Source organism: Gadus macrocephalus, chromosome 11 (assembly GCF_031168955.1).
Source record: "Gadus macrocephalus chromosome 11, ASM3116895v1".
NCBI lineage: Eukaryota > Metazoa > Chordata > Actinopteri > Gadiformes > Gadidae > Gadus > Gadus macrocephalus.
This window is the reverse complement of record NC_082392.1, coordinates 4,460,390-4,470,620: the sequence shown is the minus strand read 5'-3', so window position 1 is coordinate 4,470,620 and position 10,231 is coordinate 4,460,390. Positions and strand designations below refer to the sequence as shown.

The 10,231-nt window shown below is 43.8% G+C and overlaps 1 long non-coding RNA gene across 1 annotated transcript; it reads left to right on the top strand.

Annotated features, from left to right (window-relative positions):
• The first annotated feature begins 4,795 nt into the window (after nt 1-4,795).
• LOC132467006 (uncharacterized) lies at nt 4,796-10,052 on the top strand. Its single transcript, XR_009527935.1, has 4 exons — nt 4,796-4,940; nt 5,780-5,964; nt 6,433-6,628; nt 9,506-10,052. It is a non-coding gene; the product is annotated as an uncharacterized LOC132467006 (long non-coding RNA).
• Nucleotides 10,053-10,231: the final 179 nt, after the last annotated feature.

Sequence of the window (10,231 nt, the reverse complement as noted above, 5' to 3'; positions counted from 1 at the left end):
GTGTTCCCCCAAATGCAGTATGATGGATCATTTGTGTTCCAAGAAATTCCTACCCAGATTTTACAGCTTTCCAACCATTTTTTTTCCGCCGAGCCGTGTAGTGGCTAATCAGCATGCTAGCGCTACATTGCAAGTCTCACTGATACCAAGCTCCTTGGGCCCACCACCCTCATGTGATGGAGCTAATAATAATAATAATAATGGATTGAATTTATATAGCGCTTTTCTAGACACTCAAAGACGCTGTTTACAGGGAAGGGGGAACCTCACTGACCACCACCAGTGTGTAGCACCAACACGGGTGATGCACGGCAGCCAATCTGCGCCAGAACGCTCACCACACACCAGCTTGAGGTGGAGAGTGAGGGAATTAATGAGTCAGCCAATTATACAGGAGGATGATTAGGGGGCCAGATTGAATGAGCCTGGTTGGGCCAGGACACGATTGCACCAAGTGGCTCTTCACAATCTGCTCTGTGTATGACTGCACCAGTCCAAATGGTTGAATTCACTTCCTCATTTAATTATAGGCTTATGCTTTTTCTCCGAGCAACTTGTCATTTAGCAGATAGAACTCATAATACCTTGGTGATAAGAAGCACTGGTAGATGCAATGAACCATTGCTAGAATTTGCAGGCTGGTGACGAGCCTCAACAATCTCCTTGTTTTACATTTGCTGACATTTTTTTGTGTAGATGCAATGTTCTCAATGGTTGCAGAATGAACTTTCTGAAAGCGTTTTTCAAAAGGATTTGCTTCTTATAGTAGGATGTGAAATCGAAAAAGGACAAGAAGGTTTCCGTCGTCCATCGTCATCGTCTGAATCTGAAACCTTTTGCTTCTTGATTCTATATATTCTTCAAACATTAAAGTGTACATTTGTACACGATTACATTCAGCAATAATCATACATGCCATTCTTCTGATGGATGGAAGAGTACAAGCTTAGCAGAAATAAAGATTCAATGTTAAGCCACATCAATAGTAGATGTTATGGACATTCTTCAGTCTTGCTGACTGTATAGACGTATGGTTTGGGTTCTGTGCATTGGAATCTTATGACAAGCCTGCTGGCGGCTGAACTGTTGAGCGAAGAGTGAAGGTCTCTTGATGCAGGTCTCTGTTTCAATCATGCTCACTATATGTCTCTCTATCCTTCTGTGTGTCTCTCACCCACACACAATATCACAGCTAGAACATCTGTCACATTGCTATAGTCTCCATACTATTATGTAGGTGTCAGGTTTTCATCATTCGTTGGAGAATTTAAAGGAGCAAATGTTAAGCAGCTCTCTGTGGTCCACTGAATCAGTCACCCTGTATATTAATATGATGATGTAGCCTTTCAGCATTCATCTTCCTCATTAAAGGCAGGGTGGGAGCGGTAAATAAACACCTACAGTGTCTGTCACACATGTCTGAAGCCCTTACCATACACCTTCTCAATAAACCCTCCATTGTAATTTCAGATCGAAGTTTGGCGGTTTATGCTGATGTCACCATTGATTATGAGCAATTTTTTGTTGGTCACATTGCAAAACTGATATTCCAACAAATGGGAATGCTCAAGCTTTGAGGACATTTTGGCAAGATTCCTTCCATCGCTACCTTAGAAACAGTAATGTGTATTAAAATCACACGGGCTACATCTGTAAACTGATCTCCATTAAACCTTCTTCCTGGAATATTGCATTCCATTGAAACACACCCACACATATGCATACACACACACACAAGTAAGAGAGAGGTGGAGACAGAAAACGTGAGCCGGTATTCGATTAGACGGATAGAGTGAGAGAGTGCGGTTGGACAGGCCCGTCTAATTGGATCACTTTTGGTCACATTATCATTGAGTTACACACCATTAGCTCCTTCTGTGGGGTAAAACATCGCTTAGCCTGAGTGCCTTTCGCTGCTGTGGGACTAAATCGTTGGTAGGAAGTAAAATAACCTTAATTCACTAAAAACATTGTATTCCCTGTGTAGAGCTACATTTTTAGAAAGATGTTTTAAGCTATGTCTTGACTTCAGCTTTGTGCTGACAATAATTAGTTGTGTGCTGTGTTTACATACACACTACAAGAAAATGTGGGTACTGTATTGCTTCACCGCTAATCATGACGCGTTTAATTAGCACAGGCTTTCGGAATGTCACCAAATAGTGTCAAAGGCCGCAGTGGTCTACTGTGAGTTAAAAACACAGGCATCAATGGTGAAATTCCCTGAAAGGGAAAAAGACCAATCAAGACATTCTCCTACTTTCCTCCAGAATAACTTTATCATCTGTTGGCGTTGTTTGTTATTTGGGACTGGAGCTTTCATAACAGTGGGGTTTAATCAACCACTAACGATAAGCCTTCTTTCCAGATATGCAGTCAATGAGACCTGAAATGGAACGAAGCCCAGAGATTCTTGGATAACGTCAAGTTGAACTGTAAATGTTCTCTGGGGAACCGAATGATTAGGAACAGAATGAGTTGGAGGAATTGAGATGAACCTTATAGAATCTCATTTCTTCTTTCTTTTGGTAAATTCAAAAGCAGAATAATTCAATACACCCTCCTTCTCTGGCATCAAAAACATATGTGGTAGAGCAGCAGAAGCTCACCTCCTTTGCACCATTGCTAGTCAGCGTTACGTCGTCCATGAAGTGTTAGAAGGAAGGGCGACTGAGAGAAGGAATGCGTGGGAGAGAGCGATAACGAAAGATATCAAGGCATGAAACATAAAAGACATGCAAAAGAAAAGCCTTATTAAATGTGCTGTCAGCACCGTGGGATGTTCCCCTTCAGCACGCCTGCTCCACATCCTGTCTTTAACTCCACATCCTGTTTAAACCCAAAGCCAACTCCGTTGGCTTTGGGTTTAAACACAGCGGAGTCATCAGAGAGCCATGTCAGCTGTCACACTCGACCGTTCTACTGCTCATCCTGGGGGCAGCACCCCACACAAAAGGGCTGCTGCTTGATCTCTCTCTCTGTGTGTGTGTGTGTGTGTGTGTGTGTGTGTGTGTGTGTGTGTGTGTGTGTGTGTGTGTGTGTGTGTGTGTGTGTGTGTGTGTGTGTGTGTGGGAACTAAAATGAGGATGCAGGTATTGGCGATTACGGTTGCCAAATGATGTGACTGGATGGGTATATGTATTGTGGTCTCCCGGTGCTCGGTCGAGCCGGAATCCACTTACAAAACTCGCTTGGCGTAGGGTTTTTAGCCATGGCAGGCATTTATTGCAGACAACTTAAATCAGACAATGCAGACGCGGTCTCTAGGGTCTCCGTGAGCCTCTAGCCGCTCGTGGACCAGAGCGCTTCCTACGTCCTTGTTCCTGGTCTCCCGAGCCGTGCTGTGCTGTGCTGGTCCTCCTTTTAAGATGGCTCCGGTGCTTTCGGCCAGGTGTCCCCCAATCACCCTGATTGGGGTGCCGAAAGGGCTGCTCTCCATCGCCGGCTGGTGGGTGGGGGTGGTACACCCCGTCCTCCACGGTACCCCGGGCCCGTCCAGGCCGAGGACCACGTGGCGGGATGCCACAGTATATTTAGCTAAACTTTCTTTGAGGTTCCCCTTTTAATAGTTTTTTTTTTTTTTTTTTTTTTTTCTCTGAAGCACTTTGAGATTCTTGAATATAAAGTGCATTATAAATAAATTGTATTATTATTATTATTATTATTATTATTATTATGTGGAGCAGGTGTTCTATGCAAATAAAAAAAAAATAGAATAAGATATTAGCCTAGCGCAGTGATACGCTTGCTTTGCCACAGTGTATTAAAAAAACAAAAACTGGTTCAGTGTAGAAGTTGAAAATGAGCACAACACAAGTCTGTTAGACATGGGCAATTGCATAATTCCTTCGCCTTAGATGAGGAAGCAGCCAAATGCGGGTGTTTGTAGGGCCATGAGGAAGTGGATGCTGGCGGCATGCTTCCTGGGACGATTGAATAACCGTTAGTTTGAGATTAAACTCATTCCCAGCACCAGTGGGGGGCGGGGAGCGTTCCCCAGCCAGCATCCTTCAAAACAAAGACACAATGTAGTGTGTGATGCGTAATGTGTGTGTGTGTGTGTGTCTGTGTGTGGGGCTGTGTGTGTCAAAGTATATGCTAGAGAGAGATAAAGAGAGATTGTGTGTATGCGAGTGAAAGTATAGGCAAGAGACTAATGAAGAGGGTGAGAGAGGGTTGATTATTGTTTTATGTATGTGTGTGCATTTGTATACGTGTGTGTGTGTGTGTGTGTGTGTGTTTGTATCTGTGTGTGTGTGTGTGTGTGTGTGTGTGTGTGTATGTTTGTATCTGTGTGTGTGTGTGTGTGTGTGTGTGTGTGTATGTGTGTGTGTGTATGTGTATGTTTGTATCTGTGTGTGTGTGTGTGTGTGTGTCTGTGTCTGTGTCTGTGTGTGTGTGTGTGTGTGTGTGTGTGTGTGTGTGTGTATGTGTGTGTGTGTATGTGTATGTTTGTATCTGTGTGTGTGTGTGTGTGTCTGTGTCTGTGTGTGTGTGTGTGTGTGTGTGTGTGTGTGTGTGTGTGTCTTTGTATCTGTGTGTGTGTGTGTGTGTGTGTGTGTCTGTGTGTGTGTGTGTGTGTGTGTGTGTGTGTGTGTGTGTGTGTGTGTGTGTGTGTGTGTGTGTGTGTGTGTGTGTGTGTGTGTGTGTGTCTTTGTATCTGTGTGTGTGTGTGTGTATCTTGGGGAGCAGCCAGAGAGTCTGGCCGTGTTGTGGGGGGGGGGGGGGGGTCAGCGTGTTCTCAGATCACATCAATGAGGCGGAGCTGGGGGGAGCTTCCTGTGTGAGACCTGTAAAAACAAAGCGTTGGGCTGGAGAAGGCCCCGGTGCTCCGGCATTCCCCAGCCTTCCTCCAGGTACAGAATGTGCCAGGGCCAACACAGGGCTCCTCCTCATTCTTCACACACAGTGACGTGAAATGATTCAATCCAGGCCCTCAGGTATGCTGGGTCAACACTGTGTAATAACCATAGTTTACATCCAAGTGGTAGCCCCTCCTATTGACTTGCAGAGCTACAGTAGCGTAGCACCTGTCCTTGTGAAGGGAATTCACTTTGGAAATCCATGGAAAGTAATTAAATTCGTTCCAAATTGTCCAGATGAACTAGAACCTTGTTGTGTTGTTGCTGGCACTTGTAGCACTTGAACATGCAACTTTTCGGACATCTTTGTATGTGTATACATGTACATCTCTGTATGTGTATGTGTATACATCTTTGTGCATTTTTTTTATATCTGTATTCCCCTCACATGAATAGCACTTCCCTTCAGGATGCACAATGATGAATTTGGCATTAAACAACTCATCTGAATGTGTAAGACAGTCAAATGCCATTTCACAGACATCTCGGCATAATACCAGAGCTTAAGGCATAACCATTATACATGGTGGAAGATTGTCATGTTATTTTATAATTATAACTGGTGTTTATCTACTGAGATGTACCATCATTATTTAACATGCATCCAAATACGTTAATAAAATGACTCATACTTTGTCTAAAAACATTGACATTGGTTGTAACAGGATGTTGACTTCAGGGTTTCCGTCCAGTAATGCCAAACAAAACAATGTTAGTTCTATTAAAGTCATGTTTCTGTGTTGTTTAAAAGCTAAGCTCTCAATAGCCATTTCTAAATAACGAAAAACTGCGGTAGAATAGAGCACACTGTTTTCTCTCATGTACTCCCGTTCGGAGTACATGGTGGTTTTACGGCGGTTTTACGGTGGTTTTATGCGTGTGGTTTGGCTAGTCTGACAAATTCATGTTATCAGTAGGCCTACAGGGAGAGGGCCAGTCAGGTCCCACCCAGCGTGGGCAGGCCAGTGGATGACCTCATCGGATCGGCCGACCCAGGGCTGCATGTTTTGCTGACCGTGGGCTGATAACGTTTCCTTGCTAGACGGAGGAACTGCTTAGCATGACGCGAGAACAAATAAACACATGAATGTGGTTGTTAATGGTGCGTAAGTTCAAAAAGTGTGGGGGAGGGGTGTCGTGTGATTTGGGGTGTTATTCCCTGATGCCCCACACTGTAGGTTAATTTATGGTCTAGTTGTCATTTACTCACGGTGTTTCCTAACCCTAACCCTTAATAGGCTAAGGGTTAACCATATAACAAAAACCCTAACCCTAACACTATATAATAATGCATATCACTGCATCAACTTATGTTATTTAATTAATGTACCCTAATTGTAACGTGTTATCTATTAATTGCTCCAGCGTGTACCATATGTGTCATATTTTAAGAATTATAAGTAGAATCCGGTGCTTTCTCTGAACAGCACCTTCTCCTGAATGTAAATTGAACCAGTTAATGTAAATTGAACCGATTTCCCAGTTCTTCAGTTCCTTGAAACATAGATAAACATTAAACCGTGGTCTGAACATCAGACAAATAACAACCGATATATGAATCATCGATCAGGAGCCAGGAGAAGTCCACACCTCGGATCATCTCCGGAGCAGCTCTCCTGCTTCCCTCTCATTCAGAGGCAGCGTTTGGTCCTCATCATCCATCCCGTAGAAGGGATGATAAAGCCTGGTTCCCCAAAAACATGGAGGATCAACCCACGCTGATGCAGCAGAACTCAGAAGCACAGATTCATGCCTTCTGGTTGCAGGTCAGCCCTCTCTCTCTCGTTCTGTTACAGAGTCCTGATTCTGATCAAGGGCCGGGCTGCGTAGGCTCGGCTGTAATTGGAAACAGATCTGAACTGAATCCCCCACCCCCCCACCCTGCTCCCCGTTCCCCGGACGAAATATGCTGAGCACAAGCAAATCCTTTACATTCCAAACCCATGAACTCCCCAAAAAGGACAGACCGAAATGAATTGGCACTCACAAAGGTTTTTCTTCTCGCGTTTATCTCGACCACTAAAATCTGTACGGGAGATATTTTGTGCTGAGTAGGCCTAATGACTGTGAGTGAGGGCATATTTAAGGGGGGCTATGGTTGGCCGGCTTAATGTGTGCCAGCACATTAATATACATGTCAGAGCACATGTGAAAGATTAACACAATAGAGAGTGATCCAGAGATTAGTGGAATTGGAATGGCTTTGTTTTAGCCCCTTTCGTGAAGAAAATTGGTTGGGATAGACCGAATCTGCTGTGTCAGTGCTGATGGTATGAGAATTCCCGGTTCTGTGGACACTGTTTTACGCTGATGTCCTGAGGAGTAGGAAACACTTGTGTTCTCCACAGTAATATCTTGAAATCCCCTTGCCATGTTAAGCAAACCACTTCCTTTCGCCGTGAATAATTTATTAAGATTTGACTTCCGTTCACACAAAATCAATACTGTGTGAAATGAATCAATATTTTATGTGGTCCCTCATTTCCTGCCATTATATAGTGAGCTTCCTCAATTGAAAATAACCACAATTGAAGGAAGTTGGGGGTAGATCATGGCAATAGATTTGTACCATACTTTTTTTTGCCAAAATCACATTGTGAAAGTAGTCTAAGGAAATAGGAAATAATGAGATTTTGTGGCTGAAGTCGACAGGTGAAAATAATAAATCTCTCTCTCTCTCTCTCTCTCTCTCTCTCTCTCTCTCTCTCTCTCTCTCTCTCTCTCCTCTCTCTCTCTCTCTCTCTCTCCACCTAGTAGCATAACCATTGGATGACACAGGGTTAAGGGTAGCAGGAGTGTGTATAATTAAATGAGGGATCTTGAGGCCATGGTTAAGTCATTATGAATGAATGTGCTCTATGTGGCGAGGCACGGCTGAGGTGTCCCAACAAACGGTAGGAAAAGCCTTGGAAATATGGATGAAAACAGATGGAGGACAAAAGTGGTTAATCCTAGTCACTGTTCCGACCTGGTTCAATATGAACTGCTGCATACAAAGAAATGCCGCAGCTGTGGAGATCATTTGAGCCAAGGGCTGGGACTAGCTGCCATCGCTGGGTCAGGTCCACCCAGACGCCAGAGGAACGCAAGGTTCTGGTCGATTTTCAGCGGATTCAAGTGCCGTATTTATCCATGGTGAATCAACGTTGGTTTTTTCTATCCATCGTGCTGAACCCAAGGGCTTTTGACAATCAATGCCTTACATTTCCTCGTTCATGCACACACATTCATCTGCTGATGGTGGTTCCTTTGGCTGTTAGGAAATTGGGTTCATTGCTCAGGCCCACTTTTGACAGGTGGATTTATAGGAAGGAGAACCAGTAGCCCTCCAAGCCTCCAGCAACAAGTCCAATAGGAAGCAGCCTATTCAACCCTCTTGCTCAGAGCCATTTCACTGACCTGATGACCAATTGCATCATGTTTTCCAATGTTCCGCTCCACCGCCACATCTGGAGGGCATCTGAGGCAATCCACTTACAACACAAGCCCAAAGTTTCTCTCAGTGGAATGTACTTGGCTGTTGACTTTCTTATCTTTCTTTTCTCAAGACATTTGGGTTCACACTTTCTAAAGATAACACATTTGGTGGAACCAGAAAAATTGTGTACATGACAATGTGACAATTTGTATTATTACATAGCATTTCTATTTGAACCAGCATATGTTCTCCCACAGTAGCCTCCCCCATGGCGTGTATCTACCAATCTACTGTAAGCGGTTGTAGGAGAACACGCCCAAAGGCCCTGATTTGAAGAATTGGGACATCTAGTTCCTGAGGCCGCACTGGCACCACACTGAAGGCCTGAGGTGGCCATCACTTCCATCTGCTACCATGTCCTGCCTAGAATCGAATGGAAGTGCAACTATGCTCTGTGACTGTCTATACCCTTACAAAGTTCTCCACAAATAGGACTTTAAGTATTTCCCTTTAAAAGTAATGAAGGCCTGATGAAGAACTGAATATGCACCCTTCAATATTGAAATTTGCCTCCTGGATGACGGGTGAGAATTTAGCGATGCAAAATCAATGTAAATCATGGCTACCGATGTCTTCGGTACATCAGTATACTTCGGGAACCAATTAAATACAATAGACAGCATTTGGCTCCTGAATGGCAGTGGTGGTTTGTGAATACAGCAGTGGTGGTTTGTGAATACAGCAGTCGGCTTGTGAATCCCTTGAACAACTCAGAAGCGTGCAGAAGCGAATGCGGCCGGGGGACGATGGAAGAAGTGATAATATATTAAACAGGGAGGGGAAGATCTAATGGGCTTGCCAGCCACCAGCAGAGACACCCTGGTGGGGTGGGACTCAGATCAGCCCCTATCCAGCTCTCCGTTTAGACCACGCTATGCAACCCTAGCATTTATCACAGATGGGTCCCACAACCACCATAACATACAGGCAGGGAGGGGGGCTGGTAATGGCAATCAGAAATAAATTGAAAACTGATGCATGTTCAATGAATGTTTACAGACATTACTGTTTACAGTACTGTGAAAGTAAATCGAAGGTGACGTTGATCATTTAAAGCAACTGGAATGCCTGGCTCAAAAAGCAAATGCATTACAATTATAAATGGAGAAATATTAAGGGAGTGTCTTCCATTGTATCCAAAACTATTTTTGCTACATTATTCCAGCCTGCAACTGGCTTGCTGACCTCGAGCAGATGTCCCAGAAGGCCATCCAGGCTCTGAGCCCTTTGCAGATCTGCTGTCTGAAGAAGACCGCATCGCTGACACAACACAGACACACTCTGGTCCTCCCGAGATATCCTGTGTAAGCACTAGACCTAGCCTTCGCCGTCCTTCCCTCTCTGCTGTTCTCATGGCAAGAATAAATAGACGGGGTTAAAACAAGTACAGAAAATAAACTCCGATTTCAAAGGGGCCCAGAATACAATGGCTATTGAGCATGACACTTAAGATTAAAGGGAGTTGTGCTTATGTTTATCTTTCCTGGTTTGGCTCATTGTTTTGTTCAACAGTTTGTTCAAAGTGTTTCTGTGTTGTTGCTGCCCTGCAGATGGTCTCTGGCCCACCGGTGTTAATTAGATAATTGTGTTCACCTGTGTGTATTTATCATGTCTGTTTAAGTCCTTTCCACATGTGATTTTCTTGTTATGGATGTCGTAAGTCGCTGTAGTTCGTTCTAACCGCTGCCTGCGAGCTCACGTTTTAAGTTTTATTTTTAGATTTACCTCTGATTAAAGTTTCTTTCTTTAGTCCCAAGTTCAAGCTCTGCATTTGGGTCCAGCTCCCGAACATTAGAACCATGGAATATTAAACGTAAATGAATGTTAATATTGAAAATGGTACTCAAGATATCTTTTAATAGTTTGTATTGGCTTTAAAAAAAAAAAAAAA